The sequence below is a fragment of the Cricetulus griseus genome, chromosome X, assembly GCF_003668045.3.
Source record: "Cricetulus griseus strain 17A/GY chromosome X, alternate assembly CriGri-PICRH-1.0, whole genome shotgun sequence".
In the NCBI taxonomy this organism is placed as follows: Eukaryota; Metazoa; Chordata; class Mammalia; order Rodentia; family Cricetidae; genus Cricetulus; species Cricetulus griseus.
The window spans coordinates 28,297,063-28,324,512 of record NC_048604.1 but is presented as its reverse complement, the minus strand read 5'-3'; the positions used below and the strand labels follow the sequence as shown (position 1 = coordinate 28,324,512).

At 39.5% G+C, this 27,450-nt stretch overlaps 1 pseudogene; it reads left to right on the top strand.

The window, feature by feature from the left end:
• LOC113837814 overlaps nucleotides 1–26,274 on the top strand; it is a 59,870-nt pseudogene extending 33,596 nt beyond the window's left edge.
• The last annotated feature ends 1,176 nt before the right edge of the window (nucleotides 26,275–27,450 follow it).

The window sequence follows — 27,450 nt, the reverse complement described above, 5'->3', positions numbered from 1 at the left end:
TGCATCTTATTCTTAGGTGTCCCTTCCTTCACTCAAGTTTCCATATGTACCTCTAACCCCGATGACAATCAGGAGGCTTGTTAGCATCCCCAGCATGCAACTCTGCTCGGGTTGGAGGCAAGAAGGATATCAGGTCCTCAGTTTCTCTGAATGACAGTCCAGAGTGTCTTAAAAGATCAACCCGATACTTCATTGTGGTGGCTGATACTGGTATGCTGCAGGGAAAGGATAATAATGCTTAGGGGTTCATTAGCTTTAGCCCAGTCTTTCTTGATGCACTAAAATGGAGTGCTGCTATCACCCACAACGGCCTTCTCCCTCTGCTCATTAGTTAATGCCAGAGCTTTAACGTTACAGAGCAAAGGAAAGGGGATGTGTGTTTGTGTGTCCCCATTTGCCTTCTCCTCTACACTCGCCAGATGAGAGTAATTTATTTCTTTCCACAAAGAAAAATGTACCTTAATGATAAAAGTCCTAGCCAGTAAATTGGAAAACTGCTCTGTTATCAGCATCACCTCTCGCTTGCTCAACGACCTTGGATTTATGAACCAGAATTTTGTGATTTTTCTTATAAGATAGAATAGTTCTGAACTTTCATCTCCAAGGGCTGTCGAATATATAATGAGATAATGTAACTGGTCATGATTTGGAGATTGACTATTGCCTTATGGATATGAGATGAGTATTTTACCCAACAAATTTCGAGTAGAGACATTGTGCGTTTCCCTCAACTTATTTAATAACCTCACAACTTTAAAAAACACAAATTAAGTAACTATACCTTTTACAAAAATAAAACATAGTATTGGGTTGGTATTTTTCAAAAGGCCAAAGAAGAAAAATCTCCCATAAGAAAAAGCACTGCAAATGGATCGTTTCAGAATGAAGCTACATTTCTGAGTAAACCAGTAGATGTCAGTATTTGACAAGTCCAGAGCTGCTCACAGAGGCTCTGCATTAGCGTCTGGCTCCATTTCAGCTCACAAGTTTCTCTGCAAAGGAGGGAGAGTTTGTATGAGGGAAGCTAAGATTTTGCTTTCTCACTTCTTACCCCATCTTGTAAAAAACAGCCTGATGCTCTGGGTAAGTCGCCGTTATCTTCACTTTCAGTGATTCCCTTTATAGATCTGCAGTCTGCTGAGGACTTTAAAACACAAAATTAAACATGTGCTTAGCTCCCTGAAGGCCACATTCTTGTTCTTCCCAAAGATGCTTTTCTCTTTCCAGATCAGCCTTCCTGCCGTACCCTTTGTGTAACATTAATCAAGGCTAACAAGGGAATACTGCAATTTTGGGCCCAGGTTCCATGAGTTCTGGAAAAAAAGGTCTTTATTTGTTTCTTTTTTGCTAAAGAACAGTACTCAGATTTTTAGATGAAATCTCCATTTTCTAAAAATGGAAAGAAAATGTTCACCTTGTAGCTGTGCCAAGCAAGCATCCTCTTTCATTTTACCCTCTCACTGGGAAGCTTCCAGAGGCCATGCAACTGGTTTCCAGCTGTATCTGCTGAACTCAGAGCAGCTCACGCTTTCCTGGGGAAGATGCCTTTCTGTTACGTTTATTTCTTATCATCCTGGATCAGGGAGGAAGGCTGTGGCACATTCGGACTACGTTTGTGGACAGCATCAACTTGGTTCTTTGGAAAGCTTGCTACATCCTTCAGGCTTTTGGGATCAGACTTGCAGGGAAGCCACTCTTGAACGGTTTTTAAGGTAGTCAGTTTTTTTTTTTTGTGTGTGGTCATTTGCATTGTTCATAGGACAAAATAACTGACAAAAGCGACTTGAAGAAAGGGTCTATTTTGGGCTTCAGTTCTGGGGTACAGTTTATCATGGCTGGAAAATCATGGTATTAGGAGTTTACAGCAGCTCATCACATTATGTTCTCGGTAAGGAAGCAGAGAGTGGTGGAAGCTTATGGCAGCTAGCCTTTTCAGCAGTGCAGGAACCCAACCAGAGACTGCACCATCCACTTTTCGAGCATGTCTTCTCACCTCAATAAACTTAATCAAGACTATCCTCACCAGCAGCCCAGGAGGCTAGATGAGTCTAGCTCACATCATGTCGACAGTCAGTATTAACCTTCAGGGCATTTAGAGAGCATTTTGTGGTTTGCGCTCATCCCTTTTGCCCTTGCCCAAATGGAATAAATGGTTTAATGACAAACAGTCAAAGTGGCTTGAGAATTTGGTCATGCTTCCTGGAGTCTGGTAGAGGTAGTCCGGATGTGACAGCACTTAGCAGTGTGGAGTAGTGCCCTGCTGCTGCATCCTTTCTGGCTTCTGGCCAAGAGCTGGCTTTATCCTGGGGAATGAGTCATCAAACATAAGCAGCTTGCTCTTGGAGGCAGACTTGGCACCCGTTTCAAGGTCCTCTTGGATCTGGTGCGTGTCTGCTATTTGTTCACTCTGCCTCAACCCGTAGGCTTTTCCTCTGCAGTGTTCACAGTCTTGGGGAAGTAAGGTCCCTCATTCTCCCAAAGGCTAATATTTCCTTATTTTGATTTCAACTGATTCTTGAGCACTTACTCTTCTTAACTCTGGAAGTGCCTGTTCTCGTACACAGCAGCTTTCAGCCCAACACTTTCAATTTTCTCTCCTTGTAGCTTCCTCTCTTTTTCTGCAAGGCATAATTAAGGCCAGTGGTTTTGAAATTTGACATACTTTAGCTATGTGTGTCTTGTCTGACATGGGGTCAAGTTCTTTTATTTTTCTGAGACTGTTTCTTCCTAAAAATTTTGCTATTTTATTTTAAATTCACAAATACTAACCATGTATCGTAGATTAGAGAGTACAATGTGATATTTCTGTATGTGGTCATGTTGTGGACTGATTTCATCATGCTAACAATTAAATCTATCACTTCACCTGCTTCTCTTTCTTTCTGTTAACATTTAAAATCTACTCTAAAATATTTTGGAATATACAATGCATCACTATTTGTTTTAGTTACTGTGTAATATATCTTGTGCTGTCCCTACATTGCTGTCTTTTGTGAGGGCTGAAAGAACTGAATGAGGTAATGTATGTAAAGCAACTAGCACAGTGGTTCTCAGCCTTCCTAATGCTGTGACCCTTTAATACAGTTCCTCATGTTGATGGTCTAGACAGTGGTTCTCACCCTTCCCAATGCTGTGACCCTTTAATACAGTTCCTCATGTGGATGGTCTAGACAGTGGTTCTCACCCTTCCCAATGCTGTGACCCTTTAATACAGTTCCTCATGTTGATGGTCTAGACAGTGGTTCTCACCCTTCCTAATGCTGTGACCCTTTAATACAGTTCCTCATGTTGATGGTCTAGACAGTGGTTCTCACCCTTCCTAATGCTGTGACCCTTTAATACAGTTCCTCATGTTGATGGTCTAGACAGTGGTTCTCACCCTTCCTAATGCTGTGACCCTTTAATACAGTTCCTCATGTTGATGGTCTAGACAGTGGTTCTCACTCTTCCTAAAGCTGTGACCCTTTAATACAGTTCCTCATGTTGATGGTCTAGACAGTGGTTCTCACCCTTCCTAATGCTGTGACCCTTTAATACAGTTCCTCATGTTGATGGTCTAGACAGTGGTTCTCAACCTTCCTAATGCTGTGACCCTTTAATACAGTTCCTCATGTTGATGGTCTAGACAGTGGTTCTCACCCTTCCTAAAGCTGTGACCCTTTAATACAGTTCCTCATGTTGATGGTCTAGACAGTGGTTCTCAGCCTTCCTAATGCTGTGACCCTTTAATACAGTTCCTCATGTTGATGGTCTAGACAGTGGTTCTCACCCTTCCTAATGCTGTGACCCTTTAATACAGTTCCTCATGTTGATGGTCTAGACAGTGGTTCTCACCCTTCCTAATGCTGTGACCCTTTAATACAGTTCCTCATGTTGATGGTCTAGACAGTGGTTCTCACCCTTCCTAATGCTCTGCCCCTTTAATACAGTTCCTCATGTTGATGGTCTAGACAGTGGTTCTCACTCTTCCTAATGCTGTGACCCTTTAATACAGTTCCTCATGTTGATGGTCTAGACAGTGGTTCTCACCCTTCCTAATGCTGTGACCCTTTAACACAGTTCCTCGTGTTGATGGTCTAGACAGTGGTTCTCACCCTTCCTAATGCTGTGACCCTTTAATACAGTTCCTCATGTTGATGGTCTAGACAGTGGTTCTCACCCTTCCTAATGCTGTGACCCTTTAATACAGTTCCTCATGTTGATGGTCTAGACAGTGGTTCTCACCCTTCCTAATGCTGTGACCCTTTAATACAGTTCCTCATGTTGATGGTCTACACAGTGGTTCTCACCCTTCCTAATGCTGTGACCCTTTAATACAGCTCCTCATGTTGATGGTCTAGACAGTGGCTCTCACCCTTCCTAATGCTGGGACCCTTTAATACAGTTCCTTATGATGTGGTGACCCTCAACTGCACAATTATTTTTGTTGCTACATCATAACTGTAATTTTGCTGCAATTATGATTCATAATGTAAATACTTTTTGAGATAGGGGTTTGCCAAAGGGCTCATGATCCATAGGTTGAGAACTACTAAACTCGTACCCCAAAGAATCCAAGCAGTCTGTAGCTGCTGCTGCTAATATTATTGTTACTGTTATTCTAACTGCCTGCATGTCTACTTTTTCACTCTTTTCCCTTTAACTCCTGCATTTCTAATGATGGCATTATCCTTACATTTCCTCATTTATATGTACTTAGTAACCATTCTTTCTTGTTTTGTTAATCGCACCATGAGTTCTAACGGGTTTTCTTTTTCTTTTTTGGCTCGCTTTATCCTTCTCATATATTATGGATGCAAAGGTCATCTTAAAACAGTTCTAGAGAAAAAATGAACTAAAAATCTCATTTCTTCCTAGAATTATTTATAGTCTGATATATCTTTATTTTATTTGTTTATTCTCATTTGTTCATTTATGCTCCCTTCTTGCATTACTGACCTTGTGACCCCGATTTTCTACTTCAAATGCCACATTTGCCATAATGACATCCTAATACCCACAGTATTCTTTCATTTATGTAACCTTTGGATTGGAACACTTTATTATATAGCTCCACATATTTTACAGTCAAGTGCTTATTTTTGTGTTTCAGTTTGACTTTCTTCTTGTAATATAATTTCTTGGAGGTCACAGAATGTGTTACTATCTACTAATCACTCTGCAGATACTCAGCACTGGGCTCTTTGCTTTAGTCTATTATTTACTAAATCCCACAGAGAGACTTTGGTGGTCAGTATAAAAGTCAGAGGACTTAAGAACACTCTGGTAAATAGAAGATATGGTGGATCATTTTTAGAAATCTTTGCAAATAGGCCATATCCTCATTAGACTGAGGTCAGTGGACACTTGCCTAAAATAAAAACATGGTCAAAATGAACTCAGATGATTTTATATAGACAGTGACTGAGACCACAAGAGGCAGCACTTTAGGATGTTCTGAAACAAATGGTCATTGGTTTCAATTTTTCCTGTGTCAGCAAGGCTAGGTTAGGTTGCAGCAGAGCATTTTGACTGTGTTGGAGTATTTGTTAGAAGAATTAAATACACGTTATCCTTTTTTTTTGTGGTGCTAGGGATGAAACTCAGGCCTTCATGTATTCTAGGCAAATGTTCTACAGAGCTACATTTCAGCTCTCATGTCTTAGCATTTTAATTTAAACTCTCCAGCAGGGAATTCTTTACAACATATTGTGGTATAAATGAGAAGGTTGCTTTCTTGCTGTCTGAGGCCCATCAATCTCACATATAAACACAAGGCCAAGGTCAGACTGATTCAACTAGTAAAGATCCAGTGAGTCATTTCTAGATTTCAACAGTGTATCACTTACACAGGCAGCCAAAAGAAGAATGAGCCTAACGTGCCAGTTCCGTGTGGTCCTTGTCTACACACTAAAAGGGATGACAGGGAAACAAAAGAGACTAGATCTCTGTAATATGAGTTGTGGGATGCCACGTTGCTAAGTAGCTCATTCTAAGCTGCTGCTTAGCAGTTTTATGTTCTGCAGAGTATGTATTTATGTAAGTTTATATTTATGCATTTTATTTATGCTTTGTAAATTTAAATTTAAATCTATATGTTATAGATCATACATAAAACAGTTTTATTTTCCTGAAAGGATATAGCAGAAACCTCATAGCTTGTCAGAACTCAAGAGTTGATAAGAACTGGCTCACGACAGTCATCTCCAAGGAGAGGTAGGTAGGCAACTGTGATTACCTCCCAATAGCTCCTTAGGGGCTTCTACTCATTTCTATGATCCAGAACAGTGTTTACCAGTCTGCTAAGAACTGTGCTGAAGGAATGGACTGAGGCTGATCCAGTGGGGAGGTGAGGGAGGGTGGGAGGAGGAGTGGGCTGGAGAACTGTGGTTGGAATGTAAAATGAAATCAAAAATAAAAAAATGAAAAGAAAGAAATTTGCTGCTCTTAAAGCCTTTGTCTGTGTGCTCTAATTATATGTGGGTGAGGTCACTGGGGTTACTAGCTGGTTTCTCTCCAGGGCCCATTCTGTCTCTATTGCCTAGTCATATGCAGTCCATTCTGCCTCTGGTACCATTTCATGTGTTTCTTTTTTCTGCTGAACACTGCACTTGGTGCTCCAGAAAGGCAGTAGAATTTACTGCAGCTATGCTCCTTTGGAGGTTGTACAAGGGTCAACATTACTGGGAAGTTCTCAGTGGGAAGGGTCATCAGAGTGCTTGTTCCTTCTACTGTAAACCAATGGTTTTGTGCTAAGTCTCAATACTGATGGCCTTTTTAAGCAATATAGTTTAAAATTTTCAAGTAGTTATTTAGATAGTGTCCTGGTTAGCTTTAACTGTCATCTGAGAGGAGAAACTCAGTGGAAGAATTGCCTAGGTCAGGTTGGCCTGTGGAGATGGGGTTTTATCTTAATTTCTTGTTAATACAGAAGGATACATACTACTGGGGGGTACTGGGCTGTATAACAAAAGCTATGTAAGCATGAGTCTGCAAGTGAGACAGAAAGCAGCATTTCCTATGGTTTCTGCTTTCAATTTTTGGCTGTGAAGCGAGTTCCTTGGTCAGATGTAATGGTGTATGGAATAGTCCTGTTTTCAAGTTCCTGACTTGACATCTTGCTTTGACTTCCTTTCATGATAGACTGTGATATAGAATTGTAAGTGGAAATAAGCCCTTTACTCTGCCAACTTGCTTTTGGTAAGATTGTTTTATCACAGCAACAGAAACGGCGCAAGGACAGGTGGCGGTGGAGATTAAACCTATGTCATGGCTCATGTTAGACCATTTCCCCACCACTGAGAAGTATCCTTAGCCCTTGAGAAGTGTTTTAAAGATGCTCACAGAGTATCCAGTTTGAGTTAGAGAAGGTAGAGCGGGAGGACAGACTCATTTAGTGATTTATTTATTCATAAAATATGTATTGAGTGATTTTATAAGTCAGAGACTGTTCTAGACCCATCTGTGAACAAAACACATATGGTTTGTGTCCTGGTGCAATTCTCCTTGAAGGTTCATTCAGTGAGGAAGGAAATAATTTAAAAAAGTAAACACACAAGAATAATCAGATGAAACCAGGTGCTCCCGAGTGTTATGAAGACTGCAAGTTGGCAATGCGCTAGGGCAGACACATACTACATGTGGGAGCCCTTTATTGAGAAAGGCCTATGCAAATTTTACAAACACGAGGATGGAGATACTCTTCTTATTTGAGAGAATAGCTAGTACTTAGGCAGTTAACAGGCTGAGAAAACAGAAATAAAGACAAATGACTCAGAAAACCTTTGTAAAGGAAGATGGTGATGAATTTCAGAGACAAAGAGGAGGTTGCCCAATGTGGGCTCTCAGTTGGACTTCCTTCTGTATATAGCTTTCTAAATATATAAAGACCCAATACCTCTTAGGATCCTTGATTAGAGAAAATTAAATTTAAAAAGTACATAGGTATTTTTATCTTCTTATAGTAAAAATAATACAGCTCTACTATTCAAAAAAATTGAAAAATTTTTAAAAAGACAAAGACTGGAAATGAGGTTGTCAGTCTCTGACATCTATTTTGATATTCATAACTTGACAGAGATGATTGTGAATCCATTTTAGGAGGTAAGAAAGCTTTTTATCTATGACTCTCAGTGAAAAAATTTAACAGATTATTTCACATTAAGATCTTACTAAAATGTTACTGACTGTATTTCATGCTTCCTGTGGCTATCTGCCTTTTTGGAAAGACTGTAGCGATAAAGCAACAAATTTCGGAAAGAATAATCAAACCTTGGGATTTCAAACCCTGGGCTAACTAGGTGCCCCTACCCCCACTTCCAACTCTGCTCACATCTTAACTCTCCATCTTCCAGATTCACAGTGTCAGGGAGCATGCCTGACAGCTAACTACATCCCTTACTATAATGCTGTCCCTGTCCAAGATCTGGAAGTGTTCCAAATATCTATATAGCAGCCCATGGGGGATCATCTACATTTTTCATCTGCTGCTGGAACCCATTTCCTTGAACTTTGGTTTCCTGCCTGAAGACAGGAGCGATTCTTAACCTTCCCTCCCCACCATGAGCTTGGAAGGCTGACAAAGAAGATTAAAATCATTGCCACCGAGTTTTTATCTGCTGTAAGCGAAAACAGGAAACCAAAAAATAAAGGCACCACATAGCAATTACTTCTGAGTGGGTAATATGGGAGAAGTTTTTCTTAAAATCTCTTTACCATGTACCTTCCCACCTACATGTTCTTAGTCAGATTTATTTTTTGCATATCAGTTTCTGAAGATGACAAGAAACTTGCCCTTTTCTTAACTATGGTTTTCAGAAGCAGATTATCCTGCACTTAGTTGAGACCTCTTACCAAACCCTTGGAATAAATAATACCCTGGGCTCAGGGAGTAGGTGTTGAATAGAAATCTTATGACTCATAATGGAGTGTCAAAATAGCACCGCTGATGTATGGGTCCCTTATCAGTTTTGGAAATGACACTAGTAAGAGCCAGATTTCTTCTTGCATGAAAATATTCTAACTAAAGGAAAGTTCTTGGTTTTTGGATCATTCAGCAGATATCCAAAACCCTATATTGCATGGTGGCCTTTCTTAAAAGGGACTTAAGCTTAACCTGAAAATGTAACTGTCCATGGACAAGGAGGCTATGTAAGATCTTATGCTACCAGGATGGATGGGGAAAAGTATTGGCATTTCCCCAGCTTATATCTGTTCTATGATATGCCTCCTGGAATATAAATGTCCCATGTAGATACCATTCAAACAACAAATACTTATCCTCCAGGTTTGTGAATCAAGGGAGTTACCTGAAAATGAGATGAAACCTGTTCCTGCTCCTCATGAATGGGGGAGTCAAGAAAGCTAGCATAAATAAAGAAAAAATAGGCCATCATAAAATGGGATGATAGATTAAATGATTTAAATTATGAAGGTGAGAGGAGAAGGAAGGAGAAGTCATGTGGGGCAGCCAGGAAAGGCAAGTCTTTCTAAAGCAGGGTTTGCAACCTTCCTAATGCTGACACCCTTTAACACAGTTCCTCAGGATGTGTTGACCCCCAGCCATAAGATTATTTTGCTGCTACTTCATAACTTTGCTACTGTTATGAATTGTAATGTAAATATCTGATATGTAACCCCTAAAGGGTTGCAACCCACAGATTGAGAACCACTTTTCTAGAGGCTATAGGGGCTTAAAGGATGACTAGAAAGTACTCAGGTAAAACGAGGCAATTGCATTGAGGCAGAAGAACCAGAAAAATCTATGGAGCCTTTACTGACTGAGGTTGGAGGGGCCAGTTATCACTCAGCAATGTCAGTATCTCTGAAGAAGGGCATTCTTTTGTTTTGTAAGTCAAGGACATCCTATAACAAAGGATGTCCACTTTCTCTGTTTATTGAAACTGTGGAAGTCCTACCCACAGCAATCATACACAAAAAAGTCATAGGCAGCCATAATAGAAAGAGAACAGTGTTTGAAGATCTTATATGTAGAAATAACAAAAACTCTACCAAAAACCAGTTACAATTTATAATTCCCCTGAGCAAGGCTCACAGTTACAAACCAGCTCATAAAAGCAGCAGTGTTAGTAAACGCTAACAGCAAGTTATCTCAACTACACATATATATATATTATATATATATAATATATATATATATATATATATACATATATAGACATGTAAAGTGTAGGTCAGAGGACAACTGTGTCAGTTCTTTTATTCTAAGGTCTGTGCTTCAGGTATTGAGCTCACATGGTTGGACTTGTCCACAAATACCTTTATGCACCGAGTCATCTCCCTGGCCCCACTTATTTATTTTAAAGGAAATTTTATTAGTCACTGCCAACAGTCTTGGAGATAGGACAAGAGTATTGCCTGCCATCTCTGCCAGATTTGTTTATTTATTGGGAGCTGGTTTTTATTTATTTATTTATTTATCACTGAACTGTATTCTTGCCATCAGTCTGTCTTCTAGAGACCCTTGAAAAATGCTTTTATCATAAAAATGTAGAAAGCACTGAGAAAGAGTTCTCTCCATATGTCTCCTCCTGTTAGGTGTTGTAAGGCATTTGGAGTGGCCAACTCTGCTCATGTGTCAGTATCTGAGGTCTTCCAGGAGTCTGGGAGCAGGACAACCATCACTGCTACCCCACACCTTCCTTCTTTCCAAATACTGCACTCTCCTTGCACAGAATCTGTGACTGAATCATCCTTGCAATGTGGTTCTAGAGCAGCTGAGACATAAAACCTGCCTCACACATGTGTAGGAAGCCGGACACCTGCTTCGTTTGAAAGCCGGAGGCAAGTCGATTCTGGAGAGAGAAAAATTCAGACCAGAAGCACAAGTGTCCCATGGGTCCCCTCATTGTCCCCTTAAACAGCTTCACAAGCAAGCCTCTTTTTTTTTACCCAGTGACCATTATTCACTCTTCAGAGAATGGCCTCCACCAAGTATCCAAGCAAAAGCTCAAGGAAGTAGGATATTCTTTTTGAGGGATTATAGGTCCAAAACCTGGACCAGCATACTAGAGCCACAGAATGATCATCTCAGGATACAGACAAGATTGAACAGATTTTCTTAGACTCTTCTTTGCAAATGATAGGGCTTTTAAAATTATCTCAAGTAAAGGGGTGGCAGAAAAGAATGAAAAAAGAAGTCTCTGTATTTATGTAACATATAAATGTACTTATGTAATAAACTATGCATGCACGTAAAAGTTTCTGGAAGAATACACACCAAACTTCTATACTAGTTACCTCCAAGGAATGGATTATGGTGAATTTTATACTTTCCAAAATATTTTTGTACTGTTAGAAAACCTTACCCAAAATGTGTTTGTATAATTTGAAGAAAATAATGAAGATTTATTTTATACCTTCCCCAATAGGGTGATAATGTAGAAAGAGGTTACTGAGGAATCAAGAATCAAAAGTCAGAAAGCAGAGTATACTGAGGCACTGTGGAAAAGCAGTTGGCTCCATGGCACCTTTAGAGACTTCGGCAGCAGGATTTTGAGATTTCACCCTTCAGTGTTTTACCATTAACACAGCAGCTCCATTTCTCATCACTTTCAACTGGCTTACTTTCTCTGTCTACTCAGTTTGTCTTTCCTCTGGTCCCTCACTTCCACTTTACTCATTACTTATAAGTCTTTGTCAGACTCTTTCATCACTCATTCCTTACTCTTTTGACTCCTTCTCATGCCTTCTGCACAGGTAGGTGTCCATTCAGCATCAATGCCTCTTCTTTGTCTTTTTCCCTCTTCCTTCTTTCTTCTTTTCCCTTCCACTCCTCTCTTTTATTCTCTATCTTCTTTTATTTGCACATTCATTCCATCCCTTCTTCCCCTTTCATTTTAGGCAAAATTCCTAGGAGAGGACTTGATCATCCTGGATCATGATGCTGTTTTAGATCATTGTACTGGACCTAGGGGACCCTTAGATCAGGATCCTATGATTAGTCCTTTGAAGCATGGCTGGGGTAGTGGTAGGAGACAATAGTAGAGATATCACACAAGATTAATGCAAACAAATGATCAATCAATAATGAAAAGTTGATTAGTGGCACTAATCACCATGAAAATGCAAATCAAAACTATATGAGATACAGCCTTATGTGTTTTTTCCTTTTTTCATGTAAATAAGAAACAAGCTTGTTTTACATGTCAATCCCAGTTCCCTCTCCCTGCCTTCCTCCCCTGCCCCCCACGGCCCTCTATCCCAGCCCCTTTCTGCTCCCCAGAGAGGGTGAGGCCTTCCGTGGGGGATCTTCAGAGTTTGTCACATCATTTAGAGCAGGGCCTAGACCCTCCCCATTGTGTCTAGGCTGAAAGAATATCTTGCTAGGTGGAATGGGCATGTTCAGGGGGTCTAGATCACTCCTATGCTGGTTTCCCAGTTATCAGTCTGGGGTCCATGAGCTCCTCCTTGTTCAGGTCAGCTGTTTCTGTGGGTTTCTCCAGCCTGTTCTTGACCCCTTTGCTCATCACTCCTCCATCTCTCCAACTGGATCCCAGGAGTTTAGCTCAGTGCTTAGCAGTGGGTATCTGCTTCTGCTTCCATCAGGTACTGGATGAAGGCTCTAGATTGGCATATAAGGTAGTCCTCAATCTCATTATTGGGGAAGGGTATTTAAGGTAGTCTCTCCACTATTGCTTAGATTGTTAGTTGGTGTCATCCTTGTAGATCTCTGGACGTTTCCCTAGTGCCAGATTTCTCTTTAAACCTATAATGGCTCCCTCTATTATGGTATCTCTTTTCTTTCTTTTTTTTTGATGCAAACTGCACGAGGCTTTATTATAGTTGTTTAACGAGCTAACCCCGAGTTAGCTCGGGTCTTTCATTCACCTGCCAAGGCGGATGGCTAGGAAAGACAGCTCGAAGCGTCTGCATAGAGATCTTATAGGGCAGCGTAAGGGGAGTGCCTAGGAGTACATAGAGGCTCAGGATTGGTGTGGCCCCAGGCTTGGAGGGTTTACCCTGTGTTGATTGGTCAACTGGTGGTTATGGCCCATAGGCCCTCCCAGGGTGGTTGCTATGCTCTGTGTGTCATTGCTGTGCACTTGTCCGTAAAGCACACCCAGAGCGGTAAAGCATAGCACCAGCAGCTAACTTCTGATTGGTTCCTTGCCACGAGGCAGGTGTCTAACCTCCTATTGACTAAGGCAAGGTCAGACAAGCACGTGTTCAGCTGTTATGGCTGCCGAAATGGGGAGCTGGTTTCTTCATTCCCCATGGTATCTCTTTTCTTGCTCTCCTTGATTCTTCCCCCGACTCAATCTTCCTGCTCCCACATTCCTCCTCTCCCCTTCTCTTTCTCCTAACTTCCTCTCTCCTCCCCCCTATGACTCCCAATTAGGTCAGCAGATCTTGTCCCTTTCCCCTTTTCCTGGGGACCATGCATGTCTCTCTTAGGGTCCTCCTGGTTTCCTAGCTTCTCTGGTGGTGTGGATTATAGGCTGATAATCCTTTGCTCTATGTCTAAAATCCATATATGAGTGAGTACATACCATGTTTGTCTTTTTATGACTAGGTTAGCTCACTCAGGATGGTTTCTTCTAGTTCCATCCGTTTGCCTGTGAATTTCAAGATTCCATTGTTTTTTTCTCGCTGAGTAGTACTCCATTGTGTCAATGTACCACATTTTTTTCTATCCATTCTTCAGTTGAGGGGCATCTAGGTTGCTTCCAGGTTCTGGCTATTACAAATAATGCTGCTGTGAACATGGTTGAACAGATGTCCTTGTTGCATGAATGTGAATCTTTTGGGTATATGCCTAAGAGTGGAATTGCTGGATCTTGTTGTAGACTGATTCCCCTTTTCTTAAGGAATCGCCATACTGATTTCCAAAATGGTTGTACAAATTTGTACTCCCACCAGCAGTGGAGGAGTCTTCCCCTTTCTCTACATCCTCTCCAGCACAGACTGTCATTGATGTTTTTGATTTTAGTCATTCTGGCCAGTGTAAGATGATATCTCAGAGTTGTTTTGATTTGCATTTCCCTGATGGCTAAGGATGTTGAACACTTTCTTAAGTACCTTTCAGCCATTTTAGATTCCTCTAATGAGAATTGTCTATTTAGTTCTGTACCCTACTTTTTAATTGGATTATTTGTTGTTTTGGTGACTAGCTTCTTGTGTTCTTTGTATATTTAGATACTACCTTATATGTTTTATGATGGTAAGTGTAAGAAGAAAATAACACAATAAATGTTAGTCAAGATGACATTGTTGATAGGGAATTTTAATTGGCGAAGCCATTATGAAAAGCAGTATAAAGGCCCATCAAAATTGAAAATAAAATTATCAGGTGATTTGTTCTCATTAACAATTGCACAGGGCGGGCAGGAGAGATGGCTCAGAGGTTAAGAGCATTGTCTGCTCTTCCAGAGGTCCTGAGTTCAATTCCCAGCAACCACATGGTGGCTCACAACCATCCATTATGAGATCTGGTGCTCTCTTCTGGTGTGCAGATATACATGGAAGCAGAATTTTGTATACATAATAAATAAATAAAATTTTTAAAAAACAATTGCACAGGGCAAAGGAAATAAGTATATCAAAGAGGACATCTTCACCTCTGGTTTGATTGTAGTGCTATTTGCTAGAGCAAGAGCAGTGGTATGGAAATGCTGCTGACAGTAGCAACTTCCCATATAGCTGAGATCTTCCCTTGTGATATTATCTGAAGGACTGTCTCTCAGCATGGGTCTCATTAGTGCAGTCTTCTCATTAGTGATTATCTTACAGCCTCCATGGATGGATGGACAAAGAAATGTGTTATCTATATAAAATACACTGCTGTTCAGAACCCCCCCCCCAAAAAAAGAAGAAAACCGTGCCATTTGAGAACACTAGAGGACATTATGAAATAATAAATGAAATAAGCCAAGTACAGAATGACAGATACTATATAATTTTCATTACATGTAGAGTCTGAAAAAGTAGTAATCATAAAATCCACAGAACAGTAGTGATAGGGGCAGGGATGTGGGTAGGACAGAGAGATGTTAAACCAAAGGGTATAAACTTAGTTATTATATGAGTAATTGCTGGGACTCTAACATACTCCCAGATAGTGTAGGCAGTGACAGTTGTGATAATCATTATATAATTCACATGCCTATCAAATAATCACATTGTATAATATTAACATATTTTTCAATTAAATATTTTAAAATAAAAGAGATTTGTTTTGGAGGAAATGGTGGATCCTGCATATGAGTTTAGGTGGTGATAATGGAACAAAATAAATGGAAAACAAAGTATCCAAGGGGAAAAACTGGGAAGGAAGCAGATTTTACTGGCAATAAGAGTTAAGAGGGAATTAGTGTCAAATCCTGCAATTTTAAGTTTAGATGACTGGCAGAATGACAAGAAAAATGGAAAGGATTCAGGACTGGGAGTTACTTTAGGAGAGAAAATGAGTTCTGTTTTTAGCAAGTTGAGTGAATCAATAGTTGACTCCTACTGGATTTCTCCTGCCCTTTGCACTGTGACCTTCCTGCTACAAACTTGTACACTAACTTAGTGCCTAGGGTAATTTAAGAGATGTAAGCTCATGAAAAATTTCTTAAAAGGGCCACTTTATATTTTTTCATCCTTACATAGCTAATTGCTTCCATGCTTCAATAGTTATTGCCAGGAGAATAAATGAGGGACACAATGTTCAGAGGCTTGGTTCATCCTATGGGAATCTGATTCTGTTCTGGATACTGATTTCAAAGTCTTCAGAAGACATCAAATGAGCAAAGATCTATAGAAATGAATTGGAGAAACTGTCTTGAGCAAGTTTGAAATAAGCTCCACATTAATGGCTGTTTCATGTGCTCTTTGAGAAAAGCAGTTCCTAGGAGATAAGTAAAAAACACGCAAGAATTTAGTGAATGTCCATTTAAAATTATCTCACGTTAAAGAGACTTTGTAGGAAGGCTACCTGGTAGCTCACAGGCTTGGAGAAAGAATTAAATGACCTGGTCTTTGAAAGAACAAGAATCCAGGCAGTGTTCATATTGCCTTCAAGACTAAAAGCTGGTGGCTTAAAACTTGTTAGAACTTTCTCTTACCTAATCTTCTCTGCCTTTTTTGTCTCTGCTTCATTCTCATACGGAGGAAGATTCTCTTTGGAGTGGTGAGCATGGCTCCTGTTAGGTCTGTACTTAACATGCTCTTACCCAGGAAGGAGGGTGTTCCTCTTGGGCAGCTCCAGTTTAAGAAGACTTGGAGAAGAGGTTAGATTGATTTGTCTTGAGTCATGTGACAAGTATCAGGCTAGTAGTGTGGGCCCTATCCTTATATTCACTTCACCTATTACTTTGGCTGGTATGTAGAATCATGTAAAAAGGACGGCAGGCATAATTTATTTGGAGCACATTTAGATCTGAGAAAAGGGGAAGGATAGTTTACCAAAAGAAGGGAGAGGAGAGGCTTTATGTTTTCAATAAAGCTCATATGGAAACAGATTGAGTTGAGAAAACAAATATTTTTGTAGTATTGCCACTTTCTACCCTTTCCCATTGTCTATTGTACCCTCCACCCCATCACAAGAGGCTATATTCAAGTCATACTCAAATTATTTAATGCCTTAAAAATACCATTCCTTCTGTTGTTCCCTTAGCCTTATTCATTTTCAGAATGAAATATCTACTCTTACTTTCAAATCTGGGTTAGGTGCCCCTTTTATATGTTCTCACTGTACTCTGTTGCTTTTAAGTCTATGTTTCTGAGACAGATTATTCTATATAGTTCATGGTGGCTTTGAGTTTCCTAGGTTGTCAAGGCTTGTCTCAAACCCACAATTAGCCTGCCTCAGCCTTTCAAGTTCTTTCTATATGCTGTTATTTTGTTGCTTATGTGCTCTCCACATTAAAATGTAAGTTCCATGAAGGCAATTACTAATGTTTAGTAATACATACAACACATTGTTGGGTCTTGGTAAATATTTGGTAAATTAACCAATGAAAGAATAGTTGTGGGTCTCAATTGGTTTATCCAAGGGCCCTGAAGGCAGCTTGAACTGGATAACAATGAGACTCTGTCTCAAAAAAGAGCAAATGAGGTGTAGTTCTATACATCTCTAATGTGGCCAGGTTGAAAATACCTAGATTTTGGTTGACACAAAACATTATTTAGACATTTAGGTGACTTATGTAGATACAGGCATTGTTTCCAATGAAGCTCCATGGCTATATCCATTTCACACTTGGGTATTACAGTTTATGAGAAACATCAGGACATCATTGTATTCTTTGCCAAGAAGCTCTTAGCTGCCTCCCCTCTCCCCTCCCCGTGTATGGAGAACAGAGGACAATGTAGATAGCTTTGCATATCACTTTCTACCTTATTATTTTTGAGAAGAGATCTTTCCCTGAACCTGGAACTCATCAATATAGCTAGACTGGCAGGGTAGCAAGCTCCAGGCATCCTCCTGTCTCTGCCTCTCCAGAACTGGGGCTATAAACACACATGGCTCTGACTTAGGTCTCCATTATCCCATGGCAAGCACTTCACCCACTGTGCCATCTTCCTGCTTCTTGACTAATATATTTTGCAATCACATGCTCTTTTCTGGACAATTTCACACTGTGCAGTTTAGGATGGACTCAAACTTACAATCCTCCTGCCTGAAGCCTACTGGATGCTGTGATGTGTGCCAGCATGCCTAGTTGTATGCACTATTTTTAATCAAAACCCATCAGTTTTAAATGTGTCTAGTATGGTTACAGCTGATTAAAATTCAGCAGAAGGTCATGTGACATTGTGAAATTCTCTAATGGTACCCTGTGAAGCATTCCGCAGAGCTTTCTGGCTCTTTTAGGATTAAGGATAAGTGAGGCAGAAATTATAGAACATTCTAATAAATGTTAATAATAAAATTCCTCTGTATTATGCATTTCTGTGAAGCAACACTTGCCAAATTGTGCTCTGCATCTGTTCCACAAAGTGAGGCTCTACTAAAAGAGTGTTCTGTTGCTAAGTGAGTTTGTGATGCTGTATGTCACCAAGCCCTTTTGGAGAGTCATTCTTTATGTAATAGTTCTGATAAGTCCTACCATGGAGTCATCTCTTTAAGTTTGTGTAATCCATTTTCCACAATTTATTTAGCCTCTTTCGGCTGATCAGTTTCTTCAGATGGAAAAGAATGCGTCAGAAAATCAACTAACCCAGACAAGCTTATTGAGCTTAATGTAGTTTTGTTTCAGACATACAAATCAGGAGGAAGTGGCTGAGCTGGACAGCTTCCTCTCTTAAGCAGTTTAGGAATTTAAATGCTGTGGTTACAGAATCTTAGTCATTGGGGCCAGCTCGAAGGACATGGTATTACATTCAGATAAACCTAGATTTCTGAAGTCTTTTCGTGGTAAACAGTATCTATCTTCCATAGAACCTTAAATACATGGAATTACATATAATCCCATCAATAATTATTTGAGAAAGGTATTATCATTTGAGATCATAGATAAAAGGATTAAGAGTTTTCAGAATTAAACCTGTACCTAAATGCAATATTGCTTCTCTTCTGTGTGACCATGCCTGGCTGGCTAGATAGGCAGAATTCTTTTCACTGCATTTTGATTTTAGCACTGTACTCTGGAACAACCCTAAGGACTCTAAGAGGCTGTCATAAGAGCCCCCAAGGGGGTATGATGAATAAGGAGACAAGATAGGTTGGGGGGAACCTTTAAAATCACAGAAGCTTTGCATTTATATGTTAAACCTAGGAGGGTTGAGGATATGATTTCATTAGAGGAAAGCATTGTTAAATTTCTTTTTCATAAACTTGAGAAAAAATTCATTTTCTAGTTTCTGAGCAGAATAAAGCAGATACTTTCTCTAAATGAATATAACTTTACACAGACTAACTGATCATGGATATAAATGTAAGCAAGCTTTAAGGCCATTTTTGGTTCCTCAAGAAACCTAGTAGAGAATAAAGGGACATATTGAGGGCTATGGTTTCTTGCCATTTGAAGATGCAGGGTTAGAGCAGTCTTGTAGAGGAGGGAAAGGACTGGGAGGGAGCTTTGAAGCTGCAGATCTGGTCAGGTTTGTGGCCCTTTACCTTGTGTGGTTTTAGACAAAGCTCTTCTTGTGAGCATCCCATGGGCCCTTTACCTTGTGTGGTTTTAGACAAAGCTCTTCTTGTGAGCATCCCATGATCTCCAATAACAATTATAAACTTAGGTAAGTGGCCCGGAGGTTATCCAGCAGTTTAAGGGTAGGGCTGCATAGGCATTTGGGACTGGGGAAAAGTGGTTCACTTTTTAAGAGACACATAGCTAATAGTTCACTTGACACATCACCTATTTTATAAGTGTCAGTACCTGTGATGGTCAATTTTATGTGCTAATATAAAATCATGTAAGACAGTATGGGATGTTTTGATCAAATGACAGTTTGGTATTTATTGCTGTTAGGGTATTTTATTAATGTGAATAAGCACTGCAATCAGCTGAATGTATATAAAGCAGATTATCCTATATAATGTGGGCAGGTAGGTCTAATCTGACCAGTGGAAAGCTTGAAGAGCGGGAAATGAGGGTTCATTGAGAAGGTATTCTGTCTTAAGATTGTAATGTGTAACTGAAGTCTTACTTATTAAGACAATGCTGTTGCTATGTGAAGCCAAACTTGATTCTGACTAATTTATTAAGTTGAACAGTTTACAGTTGGGAGATTAAGTATTCTTAGCCTTTAAGACTCAGAATCCTGGTGGTTCCTCTGCCCTGATTGGGGACACCTGAGGCCAGAGGACTGCTCATGGTGGTGGATCCCATTTGGTTGGATCCAGCCCACCCAGAGACTGCCAAAGCCCCATACCAGTCCCACCTCCATCCACGGGACTAGGAAGAGGAGAGACATTTGAGTATTGGATCTGTTTGCACCTACCAGAAGGGAACCTTGGTCCCGTATCTACCAGGAGAGGAAGAGATTCCTTCTACACCCACCGGAAGAAGCGAAAGAAAGAAGACAATATAAAAACACATTCAGCAACAGAAAAACCAATATGACACCACCAGAGTCTAGGGACCCTACACCAGCAAGACATGAACATCACAACGCAGATGAATTTGTCACGTTTATATTTGTACTGAGACACACCCTTTTTTCTCAGTTCTACCTTCACACGCTTTCACCAACTCAAGCAGAGCTCTTTGGTCATTAGATATTTTTCTCTGTGTGGAAGTCAAAGAACACTGGGGCCTACCTTGATGCTTGTATTCAGGAGCTAGCACCCCCATTTTGTCCAAGGAAGACTTTGCTTGGAGACTCACAGAAATCTGTCTTTCTCAGTTCTCTGGGCACATTGAAGCCAGTACACCCCAAATACATTTCCTCCACACAACCCTCTTTGATGTTCTACCTCCTTCTGAATAGCTTGCATTGAAGTTCTGGCAGGAAGTCCCAGATTTTTCCTGCTCCTTGATGGTAGGAAATACGAGCCTCAATCATTTGGCATGGTTTGAAAGCAATGTCCACGGGACAGTGCAAACAGAAGGAAGTTTCTCTTGTGCAGCCAAATTAGCTGAAGGACACTCAGTGATCAATAGAGTGATGGAACCCAGATGACCTTCCATGTTACCTTTCCATCTTTGAACTTCTACAATCTTATTTATGTTATCCAGATGCCAACTCAGGCTTGATGAACATTTGTTTTGCCATGTCATTGAGAATAATTTGGCTTTCTACCTTAGTGCCCAGGGCCTCCTTTTCTGCATCCAGAGTATCTTTTATGTTTACTAGTCTATCTTTTCCAACGTCTCTTACTTTTGTAGTATAAAATAATTGGCAGAGGCCATGAAATGAATTTTCCTTTTATTTTGCCATCAGTCTTTGTGATGGAAACATGTTCCCCGTTAGAATGCCAAAATGGAAAAGAATAGCTTTAGGTTTAAAAAGTAACTTTGAAAATCAGTGTTATAATAATTCTTGCTATTTATTGTTTACTATAGAAAGCATTATGTGAAGTCCTTTAGGTACATTTTTTTTATTTAACTATTGTTAAATAAGGAAAGGGGCTCTGAAAAGTTAAGTAGCTTGTCTAAAGTCACCCAGATGGTGTTTGAACTCAGGTCAGTCTGAGTATAAATTCCATAAATTCAACCATATGCTATACTGCGTTTCTTGTCAGTGTGCTTTATTTACTCTTCATCTGCATGATTTAATTAAATATTTGGCAATGTGCTATCTAGTGGAAAAGGCTCTAGAACTTAGACATGATTCTGAAATTGTTCTTTTGATAGTGGTAAGACCTTGGATATACCCACACCATTTTAGAGAATGGATGAACAAATAAATAACACCTTTTGCAGGAATGTAGTAAAGGTTAACATGCCTAACGTGCACTGGATGCTAGGTAGAAGTATTTTCCTCTTTGTCCTTTCCTATTTCCCACCATTAGCTTGCAATTTTCCAAGGAGACTAGGAATACTGTATGGCTATGTGCTTGATTTCTAGAATAGCTTCAAAATTGTGTGGAGAATGAGGCACATTTTGGGAGGACAGCATATTTGTATGGGCTAAAATGAAGGCTTTGGATTAAATTTGACAGTTACAAAATATTTTTAAAGCAAATAGTTAACTGTAAATAATATCATTGTATAGAGAGCCAACAAGACAGAAATTCTAAGTGTTTTAGCATATAATTTCTAACTTCTAATTTGGGAGACATGTAATCCTTACCAAAAGCACCTCTCTCTGTTTTACTTGCAATTTCATGCCATTTTTCAAAATGAAGTACAGCCTTTGGCCCGAGGGTAACTTTGGAAATGCTTGTCTGGATATTATTCTTTGTGGTCACCTTTAGGACATCAAGACAGTATATAGTCATATGGCTAGTCAAGTTTTAAAAGTAGGCAAACTATTCGACTAAATTGTCTGTTTGCTTATATCAATTGACTTGGCTTTTGTAAATAATGTTACTGAAAGCCTAAATCTTTTAAAATTTTTTTGTTTAAATTAGAAACAAGCTTGTTTTACATGTCAATCCCCGTTCCCTCTCCCTCCCCTCCTCCCCTGGCCCCCACTGGCCCCCTACCTATCCCCTTTCTGCTCCCCAGGGAGGGTGAGACCTTCCATGGGGGATCTTCAAAGTCTGTCATATCCCTCGGAGCCAGGAAAAAGCCTAAATCTTGATACTAAATCTTGCTTCAGCCACTGCTCAAGAAACTGGAAGATAATTTAGGAGACATGGATCAGAAAAAAGGTTCAACATAAGTTAAAATTAATTCTGAAAGGAGGGGCCAGAGAAGATGACAGTTGTCTCAGGACTCTTATACATGCTAGGCAAAGAGTCTACCACCGAGCTATAGGCAAAAGAATCAGAGATAGCCTCTTGTTCCCCTGTTAGGAGTTTGACAAGAAGACCAAGCTGTACAACTGTTACATATATTCAGAGCGCCTAGGTCGGTCTCCTGAAGGCTTGGTTGTGGGTTCAATTTCTGTGAGCTCCTAAGTGTGAGTGAGGTTATATATCACCGTGGGTTTGATTTGCATTTTTGTAATAATTAGTAATGTTAAACATTTCTTCATGACTTATTGGCTTAGTTTTAACTTCTTAGGAAACCTGTTTTAGACATTGTTAATTAGGTTCCTTGGCATTAATTTATATTTTAGTACTTAATACAGTTATGTGAGCTCTTTAAATATTATAAAAATAAACTCCCTTTTAGATATAAAGTAACAGATAATAACAGAACTTTATAAAGTTGATGAGTGATATAAACTTTTATATTAAGAAAGCATAAATCTTGAGTAGAATAAATAAAAATAAATGTGCTTTAAGACACACAGTGAATTGTATTGTTTTTAAAATAAAACTCTTCATTGATTAACTTGTTCCACATAACTATTATGTGGTTAAACCAGTATTTAAACTTTGGTTATTTTGTTTTGACAAGGTCTTGCTATGTAGTATGTGCTGGCCTTAAACTTACAATCCTTTTCCTGCCTCTGCCTCATTGGTGGGTTAATAAACATGCACCAACATGTCCAGTACATCTAGTACTTTTAACCAGTACTACCAGATTAACTAGTTGTAAGATGGCATCTACAGATGAGGCAACTGATGGCAGAGATTTGTTTTAGAATTTTAATGACAGAAGATCTTAAATTTACAATGGCCTCTTTACCTCAGAGGTGGGAGAATCCCCATTGTGAATGATAAGAAAAGCCATGATGCATCTTTTAAAAAGTAGTTCATGGATTTCGGGCTGTTATTTCCAGAATGGTCAGTAGATGCTATAGACTATAGATAACAAGAACATTCACTATATGGTACTTACTGTGTAAAAGATATTGCTCTAAGTTCATTATGTTCATTAACCCATTTAATTCTTGGGCTAACTCAATGAGTCAATTAGTTTTAGTTCAGCTTTTCAGATGAGGAAATTAAGACACTCAAAGAAGGTAAGTGATTTGCCATAGCTATAAACCTAGTAATAGAAGAACCAGGATTTCTATACTAGCTAATTGGAATGCAGACTCCTCAAAATCTACACTGTATTAACCCTACATGATACAAAATAAACCCTACAATGTGAGGAACTATGCCTGTCTTTTCACTGTGATATGCCTCACACCCATTATAATGCTTGATATATAATAGATATCTAATAAATGCATCTTATATTAATAAAGAAGTGTATATGTTGATAAATGATACATTTCTAGTGTGCCTGTGTGGATTGAAGTGTCTTATTAACAACTAGCTACATAGTTACAGGGAATTATTTTGAAAATAGGACCAGATTGTTTCTATGTGATGCCAAAAGTCTGGGCAATCAGAGTTGTGCCTAACTATCCTTTGTGTATGTCATCTGCTTTAGTCTGTAGCCTTGGTGGTCTGCTGCAGTAGATTTCTTGGTTCTGTGCCCAAGATCCACTGTAGCTGAACTCTAGATGCCATCTGGTAACTTGTGACTGTTTGGATCTAACTATAACAAGACTATGAGTAAAAAGAACCCAAATTTAGATTATATAAATTCTACAAATTGAAATTCAGTATCTATAACACAAAGGCAATAAGAACTGTCTAAGAATTATCCATGCTCTGCTTGTGATCATAAAGCATTCAACATTATGGTAGAATGAAATCATATATTTAAAAGATCTTCTGAGAAACAGGAGGAAACTGTATTAGGTTGTCTTTTGGTTGTTGTGATAAATACTCTTATCCCCCAAAATTTAATGGAGGGTTTATTTTAGTTTACAGTTTCAGAGGGATAGAGTCAGTTATGGAAAGTGTATTAGTTACTTTTTTGTTACTGTGATAGAATACCACAACAAAAAGCAATTTGAAGAAAAAGGGTTTATTTTACTTTACAGAGGGATAGATTCCACAATGACAGGGAAGGCATGCCTGTGGGAGCATAAGGCTGTAAACTCATCTGCCAGTGATGTACTTTTTACACTCAGTCTCTGCTTCCTAAAATTTCCATAGCTTCCCCTGAAAAGTTCACCAACTGGGATCAAATGTTCAAATACATGAGTCTATAAGAACGTTTTTCATTCAAACCACAGTAGTGGGGAAGACATGGGCACAGTCAGGGAATGCATGGTAGTATGAGCCAGAAGCTAGCATCTGCTCCCAGGAAGCAGTGAGAAAGAGAATAATGAGTGGGACCAGGTTATAAAACCCGAAGACACTTCCTCAGTTATGTATTTCTTTCGTCAAGGCTTCACCTTCTGAAGACTCTATAACCTTCCCAACAATGCCAACAGCTAGAGACCAAATGTTCAAGGGCATGAGCATATGGTGGACATTTCCTATTCAAAGTACAGCAGAAACCATCTGGATTTTAGTCATGAGATCAGCTCAGAACTTGTGTTAGGCCTTTTGTGTGTTTTACCCTTTTAAACATTTATTTTTATTAGTTCTTTGAGAATTTCACATGGTACATGTTGTTGGCTTTTTTTTGGCTCTTACTCTTTGGGGGGGGGCACCATGCAACTCCCAAATAAATACATGGAGGCTTAACTTTACTTATGAATGCTGGCCTTAGTTTGGCTTCTTTCTTGCCAGCTTTTCTTAAATTATCCAGTCTACCTTTTGCCTCTGAGCTCTTACCTTTCTCTGTTTCTGTATATCTTTTCTTTCTTTCTTTCTTTCTTTCTTTCTTTCTTTCTTTCTTTCTTTCTTTCTTTCTCTCTTTCTTTCTTTCTTATTCTGTGTCTGGCTGTGTGGCTGTCTCTTCCTTTCTCAATACCACATCTCTTCTTCCCAGATTTCTCCTATTTATTCTGTCTGCCTGCTAGCCCTGCTTATACTTTCTCCTGTCTTGCTATTGGATGTTCAGCTCTTTCTTAGACAAATCAGGTGTTTTAGACAGGCAAAGTAACTCAACTTTACAGAGTTAAAACATATACATCATAAAAGAATGCAATACATCTTTGTATCATTAAACAAATATACCACAGCATAAACAAACATAATACATTTTAAATTAATATTCTACAACAGATGTATTTTAATCATATTCATTCTTCTCACAACTCCTCTTAGATCAACTTCCCCTTCCCACTCATCCAACTTTGTGTCTTCTTATATTAATATCCACTGAGTCTGATTTGTGCTTCCCATATGCTCTTGGATGTGTAGCCTTCCCCTGGAGTGTGGTGAACTTATCAGGGGCCAAACTCTTAAAGAAAACTGCTCTCAACTTTGCCTTCAAAGATAAATACAAGAAGATCTTTTTGGGTGGTGTGGACAAGAGGACCCAGTTTTGGCGCTACGTTGCAGGGAACCTGGCATCAGGTGGTGCCGCTGGGGCCACATCCTTGTGCTTTGTGTACCCTCTTGATTTTGCCCGTACCTGTCTGGCAGCTGATGTGGGCAAAGCTGGAGCTGAAAGGTAATTCAAAGACCTTGGTGACTACCTGGCTAAGATCTACAAATCTGATGGGATTAGGGGCCTGTACCAAGGCTTTAATGTGTCAGTACAGGGCATTATCATCTACTGAGCTATGTACTTTGGTATCTATGACACCGCAAAGGGAATGCTTCCAGATCCCAAGAATACCCATATCTTCATCAGCTGGATGACTGCACAGTCTGTCACTGATGTTGCTGGCCTGACTTCCTATCCCCTTGACAAAGTTTGCCATCATATGATGACGCAGTCTGAATGCAAAGAATTGGTATCATGTATGCAGGCACAACTGACTGCTGGAGGAAGATTGCCCATGATGAAGGAAGCAAGGCTTTTTTTTAAGAGTGCATGGTCCAATGTTCTCAGGGGCATGGGTGATGCCTTTGTGCTTGTCTTGTATGACAAGATCAAGAAGTACACATAATTATGTCTTAAGTGTTTCCCCAAGAGCAGGCATGTTGTATAATACACCATATCTTGAACATTCTGGAAAGACTCTCTGGGCTTGTCTGTTTTATCAATGGCAACTATTTACCACTTGAAAAGTGGGAAGCAATGATATTCATCTGTTTTCTCTTAAAGCCATTTCCATAATGGCAATAATGATGGCACTCAATTATATTTTTATTTCAATCACTCTTAATAATAAAAAGTGAAGAAATAAAAATATCTAAAGACAAAAAAGGAAACTGACTCTCCATCTCCCAGTAGTTGTCCATTGCCAACAGCTCCTTGGATAGGGGTGGGGCTTCTTGCCCACTTCCATTCTCCATGTTAGAATTTGGCCTGGTTTGATCTTGCACAGGTCTTGAGTATGCTATCACAACTACTGTGAGTTCATATTGCTGCCTTGTTATGTCCTTAACAGTTATCTACCACTTCTGTCTTTTATACTCATTCTGCTTCATCTTCCTTGAACTTTAGGAGGAGGGAATGTGATGATATACATGTCCTATTTAAGAGTGTGTATTCCAAAGTCCCCTCTTCTCTGTATTTTGACCAGTTGTCTCTGTGTTACCCACTATCAAGAAGCTTCTCTGATGAAGATTGAGAAATGTGTTAATCTATGGTTATAGCGATAAGTCTTAAGTCCAGTAAGGAAGTGGTTCATTACTTCTATTACATTCATGCCATTATTGCACCAGTTGTCATGTCTTTCGAGGTCAGTAATTATCATAACTTACAGGATTTGTAGCAGGGTAAGACTGATGATTACTTTTCTCCTCTAGTAGTATATGTGGTACCTGTAGTACTATGAAAGCTAGCCAGTAGGGATGAAGCTTCCAGGTCAGTACCGGCTTGATATTCCATGTTCTGTGATTCAAGTATTTGGTGTCTTCAGCAACAGGGTTCTGGAGGGCAACCAATAGCATGGGCAGTAGCCTGTAATGTTTGAGGGTCTGCAGTACCTCCCTGGCCAATATCCTCCGAAGTGAAAAGCTACTGGATTTTTTTTTTTTGTTCGCCTGTGGTATCTTGTAGGGACATTGCAACCTCATTATAAGGTAACTTCATTATATATATATATATATATATATATTCTAAAGTAGTAGGTAGATTTCAATATGATGATTTGAAAGGTGTTTAGTGTTATTTTTCC